Consider the following 18,463-nt stretch of genomic DNA (forward strand, 5'->3'; position numbering starts at 1 on the left):
AAAATATCACAGTGTTCTTTACAAGGCATATCTTTTAATCAGTTGGGTAACATTGTGTTACGTTTTATTTTTAAATATCTAACATGGCCTTACAAAATAGTTAACTTTTGAAATAGAAAAAGTAGATCTGCTTTTCGGACATACGATCCAAGTGTAGTATCTGTTCTGATGCTACACAAAAGTTTATTTATCCTTAATTAATGTAGAAAATCCTTCTATACTAAGGCAATTTATATTTGGGGGCGTAAAATAGTTCATATTATATTTTTAAAAATATCTAACATAGCCTTATAAATTAGTTAATTCATTTAATAACTATTTAAAGCAGTTATAAATAGCTGAACGTTCGTATTAATAGAAATTAAATGTATAAGAATCATTTAATGTGAAAATTACACACGTGCCTACGGTTTCTCTAGTCGACCTTTTACTGTTACCGTGAATTGGTTTATTAATTGCAAATAATAATACACATTTAAACGCGTCTTATTCTATTAATAAGAAAGAACACACTAGTAGCATTTTATATGCTCTCTATCAAATGGCGACCTCCGTTTGATCTGGTAGTTTCTATTTCGTCGGTCAACCGTGAACTTTTTCATTGTTTAACGTACACTGAATAGTGAATCACGTATTTTTATCAATAAAACTGAAAAAAGCAATAATCTATAATAATATTTAGTTAAAAAAAACACACGTAGCATCTGTTTTTATATGTGTATCGTATAAGTGTCGTCACGAAGAAATGTTTTTGTTGTGTTGCATATTTTGTAATCAGAAAACGAAATTTCAATTCTGAAGAATTAAAAAAACAACAAAGTGAATGTGCGGCCAATGAAAAAAAAAATGATTTTAATGCATAAGTTACGACCATTAAGGATGTTCAATCGTTTTTATATGTTACATCATATAAATAATTTCTTTGAAAAATTTAAACAGAAAATAATAAAATAAAACTATTATATCTATCATTAATTTTCTTTAGTTAAAAAATTAAATTCAATAAAATAAATGAAAGAGAAATCAATTTAAGTACCAGCGACTCTGTTCTTTTACCAATTACCCGTGAATAACGTAAATTACCTATAATTAATTTCATTGGTCAAGTGACACACAATCTGTTTTGTTCCGTAAACCTCTAATGTTCGTGATTTTGGTAAAGACTCGCTACATATTGTAGTCCCGCATCTTATCCCACCTTGACCATGAGATTTCATCTTGATATTAAAAAGTTCAAGTAATGTCGAAACTTAAAAAAAAAAAAAAAAAAATTAACTTCCAAATTTTCAAACATTTATATACGATGGGCGTTCCAAAAGTAATGGCTCTTATTTTTTATTCCCCCCGAATGACTCAGAGGAGATTGCAAATTGTTTTGCTATGATGACTAAACTTATGCATACATGACCTGAAAGTTTAATCTCTCTGTTGCAGATATTGACGGTGTGAGACTCTAAGAAAGCAACCGCTGGCATGGACGTGCGTCAGAAATAGGAGTGCGTTATTGAATTCTTGGGAAAGTGCATTAACAATTGTGATGACTATGAGAAAATTATATTCTGGAGCACAAAATGTCGATTGTTTTAATGGTATCACTCCTGTCTCGTTGCTCTATAACTTTTGAGTTAAAATAAAACGTTTTACTTTTGAAACGACCATCGTGTGATATTTTTAATATTTATGATTTGAGATATATAAATCTGTTATTTTTTGATAGCAGCGGGTGTCCTCTTCTCCTCATAACTACCTCTTTCTCACAAAATGTATCTATCTCCGCTCTATCGTTGTGTTAATAACAAATGATGAGGTGAGCTTCGATCTATGGTCGCCCCCTCCCTTGTAGAACATTCTCGGCAAACACTTGCCTAGCTACGACAACTGCCAGCAATTTCCCTTTACTCTATATCTGTACCAATAACTAAACAAAAACTCCATGAGCAGAGCTTCTTTATAGAACTGCCGATCGATGGAACACAATATCACAGGACTACTTTCCAGCTGACTATAACATGACCGTTTTCAACCCCAACATAAATACATTCTTGTTAAGGTATCCTTGTAAATAATCAATTTCTACTCAATTTCCACTATTACCGTTTTTCATAGTAATTTAATCATTAACCCTTATGCTCGAGTGGCTTCTGGGCCTTGGTAAGCGGTGAGCTCCCTTGTAAAAAAAATTAGTAACCGCTATGCAAAATGTCAGCTGAATCAGATAATTGGCTTTTGAATTATCACTATTTCCATGACATAACTCCGAGAATAATTCATATAATAAAGGGAAGTATGGCTCATATAAGAATTTAGCTTATCGTTTCTTATTTTTATCCCATTTTTAGTTTTTATGTTCAACTTTAACATTTCCTTTCGCTTTTGTGTTTGTTTTTCGTTCCTGACTTTATATTTCATTCTTTCTTAAGGTTTTTCTTTCAGTCTTTCTTTCGTTTTATTCCACAATGTTTTCGTCTGTCTTCCACCTTTTCTTTCCAAAATTATTTACTCTCCCTCCATTTTGACATTATGTTCTTCTTACCTCATTGCTATTAGCCAGTGTTGAAAGTAGAGAATATGTGACCCAGTCTAACCGAATATTCTCGCAATCTAATACGTCGGATTTTCTACATCCTCACCAATGTCGATTTGAAAGTGTTTCACTCCATGGCCCCGGGATGCGCACTGATATTAAATCAAACCTCCACACGCCAACAGGGAGACGGTCTAAATATAACCAAAGTTCATACAATTTGCGAAAGGTTGATGCTTTCCGTATTGGTATTCGGATACAGCTATATCATACTCAAATCGGACTGTTCAAGTAATAACAAAAGAAACGTTCTAGCGGTAAAATATAGTCCATGTTCTATACTTGCTAGGTACTTGTCATACGGCTAGCGTTATTTTATTTAGTAATGTTTAAATTCGTAAATGTTATCATCATGTTGGAAAAAAAGTTATATCATTGTTTTCTTCATCACTTTGCTTTAATATTTTCAATGTCATTGTGATCACTTAGAGAAAATATGATTCTTTTTGTTTGTGTCGTCATATAATTTACATACGTGCGTCTGTACACACCACAAGCGCATATGTAAATTAAATACCACAATAATAAGTATCTTTACGTTCTATCAGGTTGGAAAGAAAATAATGTCGTTTTTTACTTCATCACTTTGCCTATACCCTTAGTTGTACGCAGTTCTATTTTTTTTTTTTTGATGAATTGGTGTCTTAATATCTTGCTTTGCCTTTCAGGTAAAGTAATTACAGGGAAAATAGTAAGTTTAACTGTCGTAACTGTCCAGAGATCGATATTAGTAGATGGCATCGGAGATATTACATGCCATATGAATTCAAAATAGAAAACTCAGCTGCAGAAGCTACAAGGAATATTGGAACTATCTACATGATGAATGTTCGTAATGATCGGAAATATCAACGATGAGAGAACGTAAACCATACTGCATGCCACTGAGCAGGTTATTTTTACCGAGGTGGTTGACCACTTCTCTGTTTATTACAGTTTCCAGCAACTCACTCATGATGCAAAGGAGACTGATTGGTCTGTACTGAGAGGGAAATGATCGATCATCGGAATTTTTAAATACAGGGCAGGCTGATGAAGTTTTCCAAGGTGTTGGGAAGCATCTCTCTTTAAGGCAGCGTTTAAACAGCTTTGTAAGTATGGGAGCTAGATCTGGTTGAAGATTTCTGATTGCTATGACTGAAATGTCGCCGAGGCCAGTTGCTTTGCTAGAATCAAGGTTTTTGATAAGCTTGGCAACATCACGTGCATAAATTTGTATGTTGCTTAGTCTGCTTTCAGTCACAGGAGGTAATACAGGGTAGGCGGCCCTGATCGCAAATGGTAGAATTTGCTGAAAAGTTCTTGGCAAAAGTTTTTCTTTGTCAGATGGTGACGAGATTACCTCATGGTAATTGATTATAGTAGGGATAAAGAACACGCTTCTGCTCAGGATTCTGTTTGTTATTTGTCAAAACTGGGGGGACTAAGCCGCTTCTCCGTTACTTTCAAACTTATGAATCTCTTTAATTTTTTATTACTTTTTTACAATGGTTGCTGGCAGTCCTTAAGCTGGCTTTAGTTTCACATATATTACCCTAGAAGCAATGGAAATAGTGATTTCTGTGCGCAATGGCGGCGGTGCATTTTGGAGTGAACGACGGCTGGCTGTTGGGCTTTACACAAAACAAAATGATTTTGAAAAATACATTACTCAGAACACAGAAAGGCTGATCATCGCAGCAAGAGACACCATCAAAACGGACAATACAGGAAGTAGCGATACCAGAAACAAAAAAGATGAAAAATAGAAAGATAACACTACATGGACAATTCATAAGACAAGAGAATCATGAAAAAGTTTGTTCATGGCTAAGAAAAAGACGCTTGGATAGAGAAAGGAGATTGCTATTGACAGTTGCACAGGACACAACGATTAGAACTAAATATCTTAGATCTAAAATAGATAAACCCCAGAAAAACAGTAAATGTGAACAAAAAGGCAAAACGATAAAACAAATAATAAACTAATCTCCAAAATGCACAAAAACAGATATGATTGCACCGGGAAAGCAATACACTTGGAACACGCCTAGTAATTGTATTTCGAACATGCAAACAAATGGTACAGGCATAAAACAGAGAGGTCTGGAACCGAAAACAGCACAATCTTGTGACATATGAAGATACAGAAACAGGAGACCGTATATCATTACAATTAACAAGAAGAAAAGAAACTGCCACACCATAGGATGGACATGAAAGAGACGGGAAACGAAGAAAATACATGGAATTTGTAAGAGAACTGAAAGTAATATGAAACATCAAGAAATGCAATATAATATGAACAATAGGAAGAGCACTAGGAAAAGTCCCGAAAAAATGATTAAAAAAAAAAGCTAGGAGAAATTGGAATCACGTTGAAGCTGAGAATATACATCGGGCGGTAATGATGAAAGAGCAAATCTTAGGGAAATCCTCAAATACAAAAAAAACTATACTACATTTATTACAACCTCATTACTAGTCATATGTAAACTGCAACATAAGTAGGACAAAAAAGTAAGAACCAACGATACATTAACTCAAAAGAAGTGAAACTTCAATAAAAGTTTTAAATTGTGTCCCCTCTTCAAAAAAAAACAAACAAACAAACAAAAAAAAACACCCAAATCGAATCAGTTGCGGCTGCTACCACACAAAATAGTCGTGAAGGATCAAGGAGTATGTGAGGACCGAGGAATAAAGGAACTAACTAGAACATCACTGGATGAGTACGGAGAGTAACAGGATAGTGGGAAGGCTTGTCGCCACTCAAATCTCAGTGAGTATCAATGGTCATTATCAGCGCGAAATCAATAGAAAGCAGCTGTTACGATAAGTCATGTGCAAAGATTATCGAAAGGAGTGGATAACACTGGAAATCCATAGAGAATTGTTGTTACCCAGACTCCAGAGAATACTATAGGTTATAATCAATGAATGATCTCTGATAATGATCTGTGTAGGAACCCCTAATGAGCAGAAATAATAATAATACTACTACTACTACTAATAATAATAATAATAATAATAATAATAATAATATAGGAAACTCTTAGAAACAAAATTTTATAGTAGAAGTCTAATTAAAAAAATAAACACCAGAGCAGTATCGTTTATTAGATATCCTGGACCATTCATAGGCTGAACCAAAGACCAAATTTGACCAGAAAAACGAGGAAACTAATGGCAATTCACATCACACTACACTCAAACAATGATACTGGTCGACTCTATTCTATTCTGATTTTACTTTTATTTGTTACTTTTAAGCAAGTATCTATCTATGTATGCATGTATCTATCTATACTTATATCTATTTACTATTATATAAAATGGACTTTATCTGTCAATGTATCTGTGTTTGTGTATCTGTGAGTTCGTTCGCTATGGCTGGGCCAATGTTTATAGAAATTCACGCGGAAGTAGTTTATGTGCCTGGCAAAATTTTAAGATAGATTTTGAATCGAAGTGTCTTCGATAAGTTTCGATAAGCGATTATCGAAATAATCCGATGAAATAAGGAGCATTTAATTTTGAGCAAATTTAACACCTAACACAGTGTAACATCATAAGTGCTTTTGAGAAGTATTATTACCACAGAAGCCGAAAGACTTGGCATATAAAATCAAAAGTTTAACAGTGTAACAGGAGGGCGTTCGAAATAAATGTTTCTCTTTAAAGCAAAATTGTAGTTGGCTTCTTCATTATAAATTTCAATTAAAACCATTATAACAACACAAGCAGTAAAACCAGGAATATAAAACGAACAGTAGGTTCTTTGATTTGACAGGGGTGCGTTCGAAATGAGTGTTTCTGTTAAGAATACGATTTAATCATACTTGACTTTTGAACTTTAAACTTCAATTCAAGCCATTATATACAAAAATTATTTTATAAAATGAACAGTAAGTTCTTTACAGTGCAATGTAGACTACAATGTATTATGAACTAACTCACTGCGAGAGGCATGTGAAGCTTCGTCTCGGTTCGCCGTGACGGGTCCCAAACTAGAGAAACTAATCGATTTGATTGAAAAAAAAAAAGGACGATTTCACCGATTTGGATGACAATAAAAATATGGGAGTGTGAAACATTCATTAATCATCATTCGACTCCGAGCAACGTTGCGTTTCCGCTCTTGACTGTCGTCCGGGTGGTCAGGTTTCGATCCTGGCTTGAGGTAATTGCCTGTCTAGCCGCACTGATGAGCTGTGATACAGCGAAACAGTACTGTATGTATATATATACACACACAATTTATCTTGTCTATTTATTGAATCACATATGCATGCACACTGTAAAAAACAAGTATTAGATGCCATCCTTGTTCTGTATGAGTGCAGATCTATGTACACACCGTAATATTTATAATATACCCTTGGAATAGATTTTATCTGATGTTATTACTTCTGTCTAGTTTTGAAATTAAAAATATATATACAAACAACCTAAGAATAAAATTTAATTTAGAAAACATAAATGAAAAATTACAGTGCTCATATTCAGAATGTTCACTGTTTAAATCAAGCAAAAATACAAAAATAAAACAATAAAATGAAAATGTTCCAAATTAAAATCCCAATAAAAATCACGAATTAATAAAAAATTCTTTAACAGAATCAGATCAAATAAAAGAAGAATACAATGAAAGTAAAAAGGAACAAGTTATGAACGGCGCTGTTATCTTAGGCACACAGTTCGCCTAGTGTAATGTTCTCTAAGAATTTGCAATTATATGCTGTCTTCTATAAAAAATCAAACCATTTGTTTCTATATTTCTTCTCATTAAGATACAAAAATCAAGGCGAGTTAACGTATCCAACTAAACCGATGAGAAAATTCGCAATTTAATTTGAAGAAGATAAATAAAGATGCAATAAAATATGATCTTAAGTAACAACTTTACACAATAACACCAAACGATTTGTTGACAACAACTATAGACGAAAAGAGATTGTAAAGGTGGAATAAAATTATTACAAGAAAAGAAAAACTCGATGCTTTCAAATGAAAAGATTTTCACTGTAGATTATTGATGCTTTTCTGTACCGCAGATTTGACAGATTTATCGCAAACGGCGATTAAGGGAACATTCAGAACAAAACATTTTATAATATTATGTCTTTCGATTTCATGAAAAGAAAATGCATATACAATTTTATGAAGCTGATTAACAGATTAATCTTAATACCTGTGAGAAGACCTTGAGGTACGAGGAATTGCATAGCTTAAAGCAAACTACTCAGATGATAATTAGAAACCCACACAACTAGAAAAATATAAGATTTCTGCAAATCCAACTTGAGCAATTTTGGTGAATCATATAGCCCTGCTCCAAACACTCTGGATTATGTTATTTAAAGTGTCTTAGAACATGTTATTAACACCACATCACACAACAAAGGAGAGTGAGAAAAGTTGAAAAATACTTGTGAAAGCGTATGTAAGAAAATTATTGAGAATGGAGACACAAAACATTTTATTTATGTAAATTCCTATTAGTTAAAAAAAACTAATTGCTTATACACAGCCTTTCAATTTCTGCCTCAAAATATTTAAAATTTTGCTTCCCTCACTCTCTGTCCCCCATCCCTCTCTCTCTTTCTTTCTCTCTCTCTCTCTCTCTCTCTCTCTCTCTCTCTCTCTATATATATATATATATATATATATATATATATATATATAAAAGAAATAAAAAAATATTTAATTGTAATGCAGTTGATGAATATATAAATAAATTTGTATTTTTCTTTTTAACATTGCATCATGTTGTATTATTATTGAAAAACAAAACAACGTGTGTTCTTTTTATATATTACTAGTCTGGGTGCCCGGCGTTGCCCGGGTGTTTGGAGGAGTGTATTGATAAAAAAAAAAGAAAAAAGTGGTAATAGGCAGGCAGACAGGCTCGAACCCGTATTGGGAAGGAGGAAAAGAACATAACTCCCCCCAAAATGTGACGTCTTTACTGTTGCGCCCATTATCACCGGAAGTGACAAATGTTTAAATTATGGTTAGTAAATCGAAAGGAGGGGATGACTTTCGAAAATATCGGCGAAAAAAGCAACCCCACTCTGTACAAAAGTGCCTAATTGACGATGAATTTAAATAGACAGGTGAGATTTTTATTATAGATTATTTATTTTAAATTTCTAATATCTTTCAATCGTTTGTGACGAAATTGCCTACGAAATATACGATACATAAATATCGTTCACACTCTGCTAGTAAAATTAGCGTAATATATATTTAAAAAAATAATATTACTTCGTGTTATAACTCTGTTAACGGTAACAAAGAAAAACAGAATGCCAAGATAAAGTAACATGTATTGCAAAGCATACAACAGGTGGGCCGTTCGTCGTGGTCGACGAACAACCTAGATAAGACCACCGGATATCAACTGGTTATTTATTTGTTCCTCACGAAACAAAATGTGACAAAACGTCGGTTTAATGTGGGAGATAACGAGCTCCCCTCAAAAGGGATTTCTGCAAAAATAAAATTGCCTTAGTATAAAAGGGGTTCCCCCACCATTGACTAAGGACAGTTAATTATAATGCAGCATCTGCGCTTCAGTGACATGGCCAGTACAAATATCAGGTATCGTCTAACACCTTACTGCTTAGTCTCCCGGAATTTATTGAGATTGGAATAGTCTATTAGTAGGTAACATAGGTTAGTTTCACAACAACACTTAGATTAGTGAATTTAATTACTGCAGCAGCTGCTGCTATCGGTAATAAAAAAGCAGCAGCAAGAATTTAACTTAATAATTAACCGATAAATACTACACATATTTTCAAGCAAGACATCTTTATATAGAGTCATCGCAAAATTATTAAAATATATCTATTAAAAATAAAAATGATTCCCGTCAAATTAACGAAGCATAACTTTTGTGTACGTAAACACACACACACACACACGCGCACGCGCACGCGCTGGTGTGTGCAAAGATAGATAAAAAGATAGATAGAGAAATACACTTTGAGACCGATGGAAATAGTTTTGCCAAAGCAAAGACGATCTAATGCAGGTATTTGCCTACAAAAGAACAAAATGTTATTCCATTACAATACAAAGGAAGCGTTCCCACGCTGCTACCATTGCTAATACAAAAATCAACAATATAAACCGTAAGCAATAAAAAGCAATATTTAACACATGTTGAGGAAAAACTTCGTAGACTAGTAGTATATCGCCAGACTACATACAATGTATAGATATTGATTCGATTCTTGGCAAAACAAGAACATAAATTAAAACTGTTAATTAGAATTGAAAAAGGTTATTATTCGACACAGTGCCCATTTAGAAATGTATATATATATACATACATATATACATATATATATATATATATTTATATATATATATATATATATATATATATATATATATAAACTCTCTATCACTTAAAAACTGAATTGAAATTAATAGGAAAACATCACCGTGCTTACAATTATTTTATTACTTGGCGACATATCGCATAAAATTATAAATATATTTTAAAATAGTCTCGAAATATTTTTATACAATCAACATCAAATACTAAATCTTCTGTAAAAATTAGAACATTTTATTCTTGTTTTTTTTTTTTTTAACGAAGGTGGCGTTTGATCAACACTGCTTATGAGCCATGATATAAAATACTGTTTTGTTTTCAATTCCTGAAACAGACTTTTTATGTTAAACAACCAATAATTCCTATATGAGGATTAGTATGAATTCTTGGAAGCAAACTAATACATCGAGTGCAAGAAATCAAGTGACTTACAAGCAAAATAGTTTGGCAACGACGAACTTGGAATTCAAAGTGTTTTTCTAATATAGTTTTTAATGTTAAGAAACTTCCAAGGCAATATATATATATATATATATATATATATATATATATATATATATATATATATATATATTAGGTTCAGCTCCCTTAAAGCCAACCATGTGGCTAAGATAGGTTGATGACACCTTCATACTCTGGCCCCATCAGGAAGACATCCAGGCTCTCCTAGACCATGTGAACTCAATAAGATCATCGATACATTTCACAATGGAGAAAGAAAAAGATAACCAACTGGCCTTCCTTGATATACTCATATCACGCACAGAGCATGGGTTTAAGACATCCGTATATCGCAAGCCTACCTTCACCGGACAATACCTTAACTTCAACTCTCATCACACATACAGTATCAAACATGGAATCGCACGCTGCTTACAACATCAAGCAGAGACAATAAGACACCATTACATACCACCAAGAAATGGTCAGGTTGAAGGATACCCTCCGTCGTAACAACTACCCCGATAGCATACTATCCACCAGACGTGTAAATAGTATAAGTGAGGAGAATGAAACCCAAAAATCTCCAACGGTCTGCCTACCATACATACGAAGCATCTCCGAAAAGATTCAGAGAATATGTGCCCCCTACAACATCAGGACGGTATTCAAGAGCGAGTCATCACATGACCAAAAACATGACCAAAAAAACATGACCAAAAACTGCATATACTCCATCCCATGCAGTTGCAGAAAGGTTTACAAGAGTGAAACATGCCGCCCCCTTAAAGTAAGGGTGGAAGAACACCGAAAAGCGGTAACTAAAGGGGAGACGGAAAAATCGGGTATAGCCAACCATGTCTGGATGGAGAGGGGGGGACCATCGCCCCTTATGGGATGAAGTAAAAATAATAAACAGAGAGACCCACTGGAAAGTGAGAAAACTTAAGGAAACAGCTCACATACTCGGACATAACAACCTACTGAGCAAACCAAGCATAGAATGCAATTTGGACACCTAAAAAAACTGAAACGAAACTATATATATATATATGTATGTATATATATATATATATATATATATATATATATATATATATATATATATATATATATATATATATTCTCGCTAGATTACCGAAGTTAAGCAAAGTTAAGCTTGGCCAGTACTAGATGGGTGACCATTTGGGAGGATAGGCGCTGTATACCGCGCCGAGTCGTAGAAATTTTCAGGTTGTATCTAAGGGCGCATTAATTGATTGAGAGAGATGCACCTCCAGTCTTCATTAACACATTCATCTAGGAGAAGGAAACTGATGTAATAACTTGCGGTCTACTGTATACTCTGTCCTTTGGCAGTTATTTGCACCAATAATGGTGAGCAGTAATACTAAAAATGATTTTGGTTGTACACAAAGCCTTCACCACTATAAACAAATTATTTGTGTGAATTTCTGAGCAACTCAGTTGTTGTGGCGGAAGCTCATACGTCGAAATTGACGGGAGAGTCAATCATACATATATGCACAAACTTGCACATATATACATATACAAATTTATTCATACAAGCACACATACACACACACACACACACACACACACACACACATATATATATATATATATACATATATATATATTTCTCAATTTATCTATTAGCGAGAATAAATGATAATTAACTTCTCTCTTTCCCTTATCCAATTGTATGGAGTTTTCAATCATTTTATTTACCCATCCAACTAGATCATCTTTTTGTCGGTCTGTTGTGCGAAGGAGATGCCAGCCTTTAGATATACCCAACTTGAATTGCCAACAATCATTACACCTACGTCCGCCCATGCTTTATTTATCAAAACGGTTTTTCTCCCTCCGCCACGATTTTTCCATTTTGCAGCGCCAGTCGGTTAATTTAGCAAATCATAGATTTCCTCTTAGAATAAAACGACCAAGAAAAAATGTAAGGAAGCCAAATCGTTTAGTACGTTTGTCCTTCTTCCCTCCCGTTGAATAGTACCATCTGCTAACCTCTTTTCTGATTAATTTACCTGAGTAATTCCCCTTGAGGAGTTCCTCTTTTTTCTGCATCTCCATCTTATTCTTTATTCAATAATTGTATTCAGTATGAACTGTGAATAGAATAAGGAAAGGATAGAGCCAGCCATCTTCACTCTCTCATAGATACATGCACACCTAGAAAGCAATCGCATCGAACATAAATATATATATGTATACATATATATATATGCATATATATATATATGCATAAATATATATAATCATTGCTAAATACTTGCTTACGTACAGCAAAACCTCTGCACCCGTCTCTAATTCTTTCACGTTTTCTTTTTTCTTAATTTCTCACTAGCGTTCTCCCCATATATAACTTAGTATTTCGTGTATCTACACATATATGATTACTATTACAGATATATAATTGAATATTTCGTGTACATATACATATATTAAAAACACTATAATATATTACGCATATATATGTTCAGTGTTTACTTTAACAGTTTTTAACACGTGAGTAGAGTTTAGTAATAGTATGAAAATATATTTATAGCACGTATGCTTTATTCCCAGGGAAATCATCAGGCTTATTACGGGCTATGTCTCTCCTAGTAATCTTGATTTTCACCTTAAAAAATCAATCTCAACGGGAAAATAATTGGGTACTTTCTATTATAATCTGTTCTGCTAATCAATGTACGTCGGCATGCGTGCTTTTAGAAATTACCAATCAATTTTACATCGTTTCAAGTATTATTTCATTTTATCTGGGAAATCTGACTCTCACAAATACGTCTCCCACAAAGAAAGTAGCAAAGCTTTTTCAATCACTCCATTTAACCTTCTCCCTCGTAACTCAAAAATACTGAGTTACCTCTTCAATAGGCTATGCACGGTTTAGTGACTCTTAATGTTCTAGCTTTCTACATTTATAATTTTGCATATATTACTCTACATATAATATATAAATAATAACCGCTCCCTCATTTTACTTTCATTTCTACTATTCGTACAGGTGTATTCAAAGAATATAAGAATATTGGAATGAAAATCAGATTCACAAATCGACGTTACGGTTGAACTTAAAGATTAATTATTATCATCGTTGAATTACTGTTTCTATTATTACACACATCGCAGTATACGCTCCGTCAAGTTTTATTACTGTATAAAACTGTTTCCGACGTAAACTCTTTGTGTAAGTACCATGTAAACTTTTTGTTAAGTTATTTTATTACTTTCAATCCACACAAAATTAGATACTTAAAATCATTTTCAATCAAATTTCGTTTCTTTCATACTTTAGAAAATGAACGTTTCAGTTTTTAAAACGAGCGTTTATAGTCTGCTTTTTTTTCTTCGTCAATTTTCTTGTGAACGTCAAATTATAGGCCTTTTCGTGACTTAAAACCAGACACTTTTATTTAGTTTAAGAACCTCATACCGCGTTTCATTCTTTGTCGATAATCTCCAGACAAAGGCAAAAATGAATAAATAAATAAAGTAAAAATAAAAATAAAAATAAATAGAGAAAAAAATAATATAACTTCCTTTTTTTCTTTTTTTCATCTTTTCCTTTTCGGCTCTATTTTAGGAAAATTTTATTTTTAACTACGAGATCTATATGAAAATGTCAGAACGTTTATCAATCCACGTAGACTCATAATATATATGCACACACACAAACGCACATACATACATACATACATACATATATACATACATACATACATACATACATACATATATATGCATGTATATCTATTAAAATATATGTATACATGTAGAGAATGGGAGAAATAGAAAGTAGTGTAGAGAGAATAAAATATATTTTTTAATAGAAAAATCAAAAATTGAAAATGAAGAAAGAAATACTATGATTTAACCTTTTCGTTCTTTTTTTTGTCGTTTCAGCTGTATTCTGGGAAATTTTATTTTTAATTTATTTTCTCATTGCGAGATTCATTTAAGAGTTCTGATAAAGACATGAATATATCGAAATGTTGATGAATCCTCGAAGGCTCCTTCCAATGTTTATATATATATATATATATATATATATATATATATATATATATTTATTTATATATATATACATGTAGTGTGTGTGTGTGTGTGAGAGAGAGAGAGAGAGAGAGAAAGCGAGAGAGAAAATCAGGTATAGAATTTCCAATAGAGCAATTAAAAGATTTACTGTTTTCTCGTCATATTTATTTGAAGAAAAATCCAAACATGCACATTATTAGAATCATCTAATTATTATTTAAAATTTTTAGTTTAATTGAATTTTACTTTTAAGCTTTTTATTAGAAAAATAGTTTTCAATGAAAAATTAATCATACTTTTAAACGGAAGCAGGTGTTTTCTATCTGTAAACGACAAAAATGATTTTAATAGATTATTCGCTTATTATTTCCGTCCCTGAATGCATTTTGAAAAATGGCGGCAAACCATAATAAAATTTACGTGCATTTGAGTTGCTTAATTAAAATACGAAATAATCTGTATTGTCGTATATATATATATATATATATATATATATATATATATATATATATATATAACTACTTAATTTACTCAGATAAAATTGATATACGAAAGTATAGATTTATGTGTAAATAAGTAAGTATTTACTTCAAAAGTGCTCAATACTACGTAGAGCTAGTTAGTAAGTTATAAAATGTATATGGCGATTAAGCTACACGCGGAATATTCAGTGTAGCTTAATCGCCGTATACATTTTATAACTTACTATATATATATATATATATATATATATGTGTGTGTGTGTGTGTGTGTGTATAATGTGTGTGTGTATATGTGAATATATATATGCACGTATCATATATATACATGCATAAAAAGTGTAATCCTGACTATATTAATATACTGACTTATTTAAATTGCTAAAAATAATATTGGTGTATGTATCCTTGTGTACATATATGAGTGCATGTGTATTTATATGTGTGTATTTCTATGCATGTATACGTTGCAGCTATTTGCCTTCAAAGTGTTCAATGTAACACATACCTTATTTAATTTTCAAATTTCACTCAACGCCTTTTAATGGATAACCTACCCAAATTTTATATATATATATATATATATATATATATATATATATATATATATATATATATATATATATATATATATATATATATATATATATGTTGTTTTTTGTATATATGTGTACGTATAAAGATGTGTGATATATATATATGTGTATATATGTATATATACATGTATATTTTGTGTCTAATCTGATTTTATAAAACTCACTATGCCTGTCTCTTTGTTTTTAAAAGTACATCCCCGAAATGCAAGGCAGCAAAGCGGCGCAGTGTCGATCAAACGTTTGTATTTTTTGTGGATCGTTCTTTTATAAGTTTTAATCGGTAAAAATAGCTCCTAAGAGGATAAAATAAAAAAATTAGAAACTCGGCGTAAGTCGACTAAGAGTACTTATGCACGCATACGTTTATACGTTAAAGACGGTTCAGTTTTAACTACTTCTAACTCATCTAAAGATAACTCAAACGGTAACTATTAAGTTTTAAGCTCTCATTGTTTTTGGCTACAATCTTAGTTGATGCCACCTAAGTCAAGTTTTGAAATCGTAACGTTTGGTAAAATATAATAACCCATAGAATATTGCCTATGTAATAACAAATTCGAAATATGCATATATTGAAATATACAGGGCGGACCGATAAAAATTTTACCCTAGAAAAGACGACATGATTTCATTTCGGTTTGATGAAAACCAATATGCTTTTTTGTTGCGGACCATCCAGTAGTTTGCCAGTGGTGTACAGATCCCAAGAAGTCTTCTATCATGTCTGAAAGTGACACAATATTTTACGAGTAAGATAACAGCCATTGCCAGTGCCCTCAAACTGCGAAGCCGGACAGTACAACGCTTGAGGGCACAGCTCAACGAAGTTTCAGGTCTTTGATGTGGTTTCAATTGAAGACCACATCATACTACATCAAGCCACCTCACATCTTCAAAGTCAGCTTGAAAGTGAACAACAAAGTGTACCTGGATATGCTGCAGAGTTGATGATATCCTGGTGCCATGAGGTGGCCGCTGGAAGACCCTGGGTATGGCAGCAGGACTCGGCACTGGCCCACAAGTCTAAAGAGACTCAGGTTTGGCTTCAGAAGGACAGCTACGATTTTGTACCCTTCTCTCACGAACCACTCTTCCTCCGACCTGAACTCGTTGGACTACTTCGTTCGGTCATACGTCAAGAACATTACCAACATGACCTCCCACAACACAAAAGCCAGCCTTATCGCTAGCATCCGGCGTGCTCCCGCCGAGCTCATACCGGCGCTTGTGGAAAAAGCATGCTTCCAGTTCCGGACTCATATTGAGACGGTGATTGAGGCTGAAGGCGGCTATATTGAATAAATGTCAGCTCTACTACATAGTCAAGTTACCTGAATTGATTTTTAAATAAAGTTTTAAAATAAAAGCTTTAGTGTTGTTTTATCCAGGGAGACACATTTTTTGTTCCACCCAGTATTAAAGTGCATTTTATGATCGCCTGCTAGTATGTTTTATACGCTAATATTTATGTGATTGTATATTTACAGGTATATACTATTTTATGAGTTTACTATATATATAGGTTTACATAAAGTTCTTGAAGAATTTTAAATTTTGCTTTTAAATGATATATTTTCAAAAAAGTTTTCGTTATACTTTACTTTAGATATCATTTAAAAGAGCGTTTTTCCGCTCTGTCTAATCGTTTGAATTACAATTGTTTTAAAACAGTTATGTAATTTTATCACAATGTTGAATACAAAATTGAAAAAAACAAATTCACATAATTATCTTATTTCAATTCAAGCTAGGCCGAAAAGCTGCTAAAACAGCGATATTAACGAAGCGTTATGTCCAGAAACTATTACTGAACGCACAGCACAATGATGGTTTCAGAATTTTCGTGGTGGCGAAGAGAGTCTTGAAGAGGATAACCGTAATGGTCGTCAATCTGAATAAGACGTACCGTATACGACGATTTCCAACCACTTGAGAGAGATTGGAAAAATTATAAAAAACAAAAGAAACGCCGTTATGATGTGTCTCATCCATTACAGTTTTGTGAATGCGGGCAAAATCATTATGGCGAAGAAGCACTGTGAACAAATTGATGAAATGCTTAAACAACAACACCCCGTATTAGTCAATACAAAAGGCCCAATTCTGCCCCACGATAATAACCGACCCGGCGTTGCTAAATCGACCCTGCAGAAGTTGAACGAATTGGACTAAGAAACTCTGCCTCATTCGCCATACTCTCAAGACCACACCTATCGACTATCACTTTTTCAAGCCTCTCAACAACTGTCTGCGTGAGAAAGGCTTCAATATATATATATATATATATATATATATATATATATATATATATATATATATATATATATATAAGAGAAAGAAAATTGAAACTGTAAGTTAAAACTTACAATCAAAATTTATTGTTCGACTGAATACTCAAAAAACAATTTACAAAGTCCTTATTCAACGGGGTTTCAAAGAATTCTATTCTTGTTATTCTTCTCATCAAACATAAAGAACCCAACACATTATATTTGTAGCAATGCTAGAATTTGCTAGTTAAGGCATTAAGTGAAACCGTAATTTATTGTAGTTATAAATTGCCAAATAAAAAAGTGAAAAAATGTTGGATATGTAAAAATATATATGTAAAAACAAACCGCGCATAATATTTCAGCTTGCATGAAAATCCTCTCAAGTTGATCCGAAATGCAAAATAGTCCTTTAGAGACAATGTCTTCCAAAAATAAGTCCAGCGTGACGATGCATATAATCCGATTAGAAAGCTTTCAAAACAGCTGAAATAATGAAAATTGTTTTTTTTCCGGGCAGTGCAGTAACCCAAAGAGAAATCTGTCCCCAGTCAAATGGGACCTAATAGTAAAAAGAGAGAAAGCCAGTATGAGAACCTTCATCATCGTCTTAATCAGAAAAAGTGATTTCAAATGAAATTTTAGAGTAATTAAGCTCAGGCTATACAGGGGAAAAATCAGTCTGTGAAAGCTCGTATTACTCT

The sequence above is a fragment of the Euprymna scolopes genome, chromosome 12 (genome assembly GCF_053919585.1).
Source record: "Euprymna scolopes isolate OS-2025 chromosome 12, ASM5391958v1, whole genome shotgun sequence".
NCBI classification, from domain to species: Eukaryota; Metazoa; Mollusca; class Cephalopoda; order Sepiida; family Sepiolidae; genus Euprymna; species Euprymna scolopes.